Raw genomic sequence first — 7,001 nt, 5'->3', positions numbered from 1 at the left:
GGACTTGCACTTCTGCTTTGTGTGGGACGAGACAGATGAAGGCAAAGTGCGTCAGGACCAGTGCTGAGTGTGGAACCCAGGCATCTTGGGCCCCTGTCCACACTCTCTCCATGACCTCATCCTGTCCCTCTACTTCCTGGAACATTTTCTTGCCACTTTGGGTGGTGTCAACCCACCCTAAATGTGATTCTGCAGGTTTTTTAAAATGTGCGTCTGCCAGGCCCAGCCACCAAACTGTCTAATCTCCCTGCACCTCACGGGGCCGAGCCAAGATAAGCTTCCCATCAGGCACAGGCAGAGAGAGAACCGCGACACCTCTGCCGGCTCTCCCGAAGCAACACAGTGGGGGAGCTTTTGGATGGGGGGTATGGGGTGGGGTCTTGGAAACCCCTGGAGCAAAGCTCACAATCATCATAACAGCTTCCATTTACTGAGGATCACGACATGCCAGGCACCGTGCTAGATCTGCCATGAGTTCTCGTTTAAGCCTCCCAACAGCCTACCACAGCATGAATCCCCATTTTACAGATGAGGGAGGGAAAGCTTGCTGAAAAAGCAACTTGCTCAGTTACACAGCTAGGATGTGGCAGGGAGGGTCCACCTCGGTGTGTCTGGCTCCAAAGGCCACGCACTAAAGTCTCGGCACCTCCGTTACAATGTCCCACCTCGAGTGAATCTGGTCTCTTGTTGAACTTTTTTCAACCTTTTTCACTAAGTAGGGTTATGTGATATGCAGCAGATAATAGTATCAGTTTTATTCCAAACTCCACCTTGTCCACCTATTAAAATACTACTATAAAAGTTAATGATGGAGATGTACATCAAAGCCACAACGGTTATTATTTTCTAAAAAACATAAAATAACAAATGTTGGCGAGGAGGTAGAGAAATTGGAGCCCTTGTGCACTCTTGGTGGGGATGTAAAATGATGCAGCCAATGTGGAAAACAATATGGCAATCGCTCAAAAAATTAAAAATTAGATTATTCTCCATACTTAATGACATTTTTTTAATGAGAGAGAAAAACATGCCACATTTTCTGATCACAGTGCAATAAAAACAGAGAGTGGAAATTAAAAGATATCCCAAACTGAAATCAAACCAACATGGATTATTAACATTTTTGACCTTCTATGTAACTCAGATCAGGGTGGAAATCAAAACCAAAAATTCAGACTATTTAGAAAAGTGCAAAAATGAGATCACTACCTATTAAAACCCATGGGATTTGCCCAAAGCATACTCAAAAGAATGCGCAAGGGAGTTAATGATTTCATTTTTTAAAATTGCTAAATGCGGTGGGGGGGATCCTGGATTGGATCCTGAACAGAGAAAGGACATTAGTGAGAAATCTAATGGAATCTGAATAAAGTCTGTAGTTAATAGTTTGGTGCCAACATTAATTTTTTAGTTTAAAAAATGTAAGATGTTAATGTTAGGGGAAGCTAAACAGATGTCAATACGGGAACTTTCCGTAACATCTTTGCAATTTTTCCGTAAATCGAAAATGATTCCCAAATACAAAGTTCAAAGTAAAAGATAGCAGTTTATAGCTACATGGGTGTCAAGAGGAAGGGCATAGAGCATCCAGCTGGTGGCAAGCAGTGTGGACCGGAACCCTGCAATTGGGCACTGGCTTCCTGATACCAGTCTGCTGAACGAGGCACTAGTGGAAGCTCCCGTGGGGAGTTCTACAGTGTTCTGGGAGTTGCCCCTGGCGCCATCCCCTCTAGCCCTTCCAATAATTTTATAAGCACTAATTCCCCCTAGTAAATTCTTTTCTGCTTAAATTGGCTATAGTGGTTTCTGTTATTCTCAACTGACTGCTAACTGAGGTGCAGATAGAAACACTGAATCTATTCACCCCGTGGAAGGAAGTGAAAAAGTTGTCAAATATTTAGCTCCCCTCTGCCCCCCAAAAGCTGATAATCCTTGATAGTTTTTACAGGCAAATTCTATCAAACTTAGAAAAGACAAATCACTTAAACTATATCAAAGCAAAGAAAATATGTTAAAATTCTTATTTTATTCTAATGAAACCACTTGGATTCCAGACTATGTGAGAATAGAGAACATAATAAAAAACTAACAATTTTATTTATGAATGATGCAATAATCTAAATAATCCTACTGGTTCTAGTAGAGTAATAAAAGAATAAAAGACCATGACAGATACAGACTAACTTTGTAGTTAAAAGCACAGATTCAGGGCTTCCCTGGTGGTGCCGGGGTTGAGAGTCCGCTTGCCGATGCAGGGGACACGGGTTCGTGCCCCGGTCCGGGAGGATCCCACGTGCCGCGGAGCGGCTGGGCCCGTGAGCCGTGGCCGCCGAGCCTGCGCGTCCGGAGCCTGTGCTCCGCAGCGGGAGAGGCCACAGCAGTGAGAGGCGCGCGTACCGGAAAATAAATAAATAAATAAATAAAAGCACAGATTCAGGAATAAGACGTGGAGGTTCAAACCTGGCTTCACCAGTTTGATTTGGGGTCAGTTCCTTAACCCCTCTGTTTCACTTTCTTCATATGTAAAAGGGGGATGATGACGTGCCTACTTCACGGGGTTGTTATGAGTTAAAATAAGTAAATGCAAAAAGTGCTTAGGTGGCTTCCCTGGTGGTCCAGTGGGCAAGAATCCGAGCTCCCAATGCAGGGAGCCCAGGTTCGATCCCTGGTCGGGGAACTAGATCTCACATACCGCAACTAAGAGTCCACATGCTGCAACTAAGGAGTCCGCATGCCGCAACTAAGAACAGGTGCAGCCAAAATAAATAAATATATTTTTTAAAGTGCTTAGGACAGTCCTGGTGTATAGTAAATGCTGTGTATGAGTTGGCTATTATCATTAATATCATTCCAGGATGCAATGAAGCAATTGCATCAATAAATTTAAGGAGAAAACTCATACCATTTTATTGGCAGATGTCAAAAGAGTTTTTGATTAAATTCAGCTTATAAAAACTCTCTGTGGGGCTTCCCTGGTGGCGCAGTGGTTGAGAATCCGCCTGCCGATGCAGGGGACATGGGTTCGTGCCCCGGTCCGGGAAGATCCCACATGCCGCGGAGCGGCTGGGCCCGTGAGCCATGGCCGCTGAGCCTGTGCGTCCGGAGCCTGTGTCCCGCAACGGGAGAGGCCACAACAGTGAGAGGCCCGCGTACCACAAAAAAAAAAAAAAAAAAAAAAAAAACTCTCTGTGATCTAGGAAAATATTAAAATCTATTGTAAAAATGTGCGTCAAACATCAACAGATACTGCTGGGTAAAGAGAGTGACGTGAAGCCCAGATCATAGACTCACTTGATTCACTCTCCTGTCATTCATTCAATGAATATTTAGCAAGAATATACTGGGATCCCACGCTGGGGATGCAGCAGTAAACAGAGCTCGCTGGGTCCTGGCTCTCGTGAGCTTACATTCTAAAAGGAAAAACTTCAGAGACTGACAAGTACCGTGTAAAACATTGAAATCGGGTGGTGTGTTAGAGTGTGACCGAGCAGGTGACGGGAGGCTGATATCTGAATGAGAAGAGTGAGTGAGCCATGAAAGAGGCTGGGAGAAAGGGCTTCTCAGGCCCTGAGACCAGCTACTGCAACAGCTCTAAGTGGGAGTCAGCCTGTAATGGCCTCAGGACGGAAAGAAGGACCAGGAACTAAGCTATAAACATAGGGAGAATTAAACCCTACAAGAAATATGCAAAACCTACAAGAAGAATATTATAAAACTCTACTGGTGGTCATTGAACAAAACCTTAATGAAGGAGTATACTATTACGTTTATGAACAGGAAGATGCACTAAGATATTATCTTCCCCCAAATAATCTATAAAATCAATGCAATTACAATTTTAAAATTCCATTAGTGGTTTTAATTTGGAGCTTGACAAATAAATTGTAAGATTCACCTAGACAGGGTCTTCCCTGGTTGGCGCAGTGGTTTAGAATCCGCCTGCCAATGCAGGGGACACGGGTTCGACCCCTGGTCCAGGAGGACCCCACATGCCGCGGAGCAACTAAGCCCGTGCGCCACAACTACTGAGCCTGCGCTCTACAGCCCACGAGCCACAACTACTGAGCCCGCGTGCCACAACTACTGAAGCCCACACGCCTAGAGCACCTGCCGCAATGAGAAGCCCACGCACCGCAATGAAGAGTGGCCTCTGTCTCCCACAACTAGAGGAAGCCCGCGTGCAGCAACGAAGACCCAATGCAGCCAAAAATAAATAAATTTTAAAATAAAAAGAATATGGAGCAGCTCTGTGACAGATCAGTGAAACATAATTGAGAATCCAGAAATAGACCATGTACATATGGAAATTTAGTATTGTACTCTAAAGGGTAAAGATACATTTAAAATTAAAATAGAAAGGATAAATGGATTATTCGATAAGGATATTGGAACAATTAGCTATCATTTAAAGAAAAAAAGTAGAGCTTGGTCTCAACCTTATTCAGCAGATCAGAGATTCAAGTATAAAAAATAAGCTATCAATGTTATATGAGAAAATGTATCTTTGTATGGTGTTTGAGCAGGACAGCAAAACGAGAAACCTTTAGAAAAGGAAAACTTTAACAGTTCTACCACAGACAAATTTGTAAATTTCTGAATGGTAATAGACACCATAAATGATATTAAACGATACATGAACAAGCAAGCCACAGACTGGGAGAAAATATTTGCAAACCATATATCCAACAAAGGACATGTATAGAAAGAAAAAAAACACTTCTCTAAACTCAACAGGAAGAAAAGAACCAAAAATGTCTCCAGACATTGCTGATGTCCCCTGCGGGTTCAAATCACCCCTAGACGAGAACCACTGAATTAGAAATCAGCAAAAGACTGGAACAGACAAAACCATGAGAAGGAAACAAGGATTGAAAATAAATGCACATGAAAAGATGTTCAATATCATTAGCCATAAGGAAAATAAAAAATAAAGCTCTGATAAGATAATGCTACACGCCTATTAGAACGGCTAAAATAATAAAACACTGATAATACCAGGTGTTCGCAAGGAAGGGGCGCGATTGGCGCTCTCGTTCATTGCTGGTGAGGGTGCAAAGGGTACAACCACTCTGCCAGACGGCTTCAGTTTCTTGTGAAGTTAAATATCCCCTCGCCACACGATGCAGCAACGACTCCCCGGCGTATTTATCCTAGAGAAATAAAAACGAATGTTGACACCAAAACCTGTATGCAAACATTCCTAACAGCTCGATCTGTCTGAGCCAAAACCTGGAGAAGACCCAGACATCCTGCACCAGGTGGCGCGTCCATACCATGGACACCACTCGGCAATGAAAAGGAACAAACTACTGATCCACTCAGCAACCTGGGTCATCTTAAGGGAACTACGTTGAGTGAAAAAAGCCAATCGCAAAGGGTACACACCGGGATTCCATTTATATGATATTCTCTAAATCACAAAATTGTGGGAATGGAGACCAGGCGGGTGGTTCCTGGGAGTCAGGGTCGTGGGAGAGTATAACTCTGAAGGACTAGCACAGGGAGTTTCCTTCTGGTGATGAACTCAAATCTACATATGTGATAATATTTCCAAGAACCATGTGTATACATACACACACACACACACACACACAGATGCACGAGTGCGTGTAGGAACTGGTGAAATCCAAATAAGGTTGATAATTAACTTAATAGGATTGCATGCATTTCAGCTTCCTGATTTAAACAATGCACACGGTTGTGTAAGTTATGAAGGGAACCTGGGTGAAAGGTTCACAGGAACTCTCTGTACTAATTTTGCAACTTCTTGTGTGTCTTAAACTCTTTCAAAATAAAAAGTTATAATCTAAAAAAAAAGAGAGAGGAAAGACACAAATGAAAAACCAGGAAACATAACTGCAACATATATAATAGAAAAAGAGGTACCATCCAAAACATATAGAGCTCTTATAGATGATTATGAAAATAAATAGCTCAATCAATAAAGAGATAAATATCAGGAAATTCAGAGAAGAAATATAAATGTCCATATGTCCATATTGAATCTCACTAATAATCAAATACATTCAGATTAAGGCAAGGAAATGTGAGTTTCCATCCATAAAGATTAACGGCCAGGAAACAGAGAAAGGGCCACTCCTAGACACTGCCAGTGAGAGTGGAGATTGGCCAGCGTTCTAACACGCAACTTGATGGCCCCTATCCACATTTTAAATGTTTACACCGTGGGACCCAGTAACTCTGCTTCTAGGAAACACAAAGATGTACGTTGCAGCACTGTTTTCAGTTTGTCTGTTTGGCTGCACTGCACAGCTTGTGGGATCTTAGTTCCCTGACTGGGGATTGAACCCCAGACGCTGGCAGTAAGAGCATGGAGTCCTAACCACTGGACCGCCAGGGAATTCCCGCAGCATTGTTTATAATAGTGAAAAACTGGAGATGGCCTGCATACGTGTTACAGAGGGCTGGTTAGACAAGTTATGATGATGGCAACTGATATTTACCTGTTGCTTTCGATGTTCCAGGAACTTTCATGAGTATTTTACATGTAAAAACTCAATTTAATCCTCACAACCACCCTGTGAAGTAGGTTCTAGATGCTGTTATTATGCCTGTTTTACAGCTGGGGAAATTAGCCAGTGGGTAAGCTGGGATGCACACGCAGCCAGCCTGGGTCTAGAACCTGCACCCTTAACCGTATACCACACCCCCAGGTGCCAACATGGAGGGATGTACAAGGCATGCTCCGTGAGCAAAGCAAGCTGTAAAGCAGTACATGTAAATAGGATCCCAGAGAGGGTGCATATAAAATGAAAGGTCTGACAGATTCTCTATGGAGCTTGATATTATGGAAAACATTTACTCTTTTGTTTATACATCTTTATAGTGTCTGGCTTTTTTACAATTAAAAAAATGCATCACTTTTATAATTAGTAAGACAATAAGGATATTTAAAGGTAACAGACCAAAAATTTAAAGGAGAGAAAAAAGAAGAAAACACCACATAGGTTGGTAACTAGAGTTATCCTGGGTATCATTTT

This window comes from Kogia breviceps, chromosome 11 (assembly GCF_026419965.1).
Source record: "Kogia breviceps isolate mKogBre1 chromosome 11, mKogBre1 haplotype 1, whole genome shotgun sequence".
Taxonomy (NCBI): Eukaryota; Metazoa; Chordata; class Mammalia; order Artiodactyla; family Physeteridae; genus Kogia; species Kogia breviceps.
Note: the sequence above shows the minus strand (reverse complement) of the source record.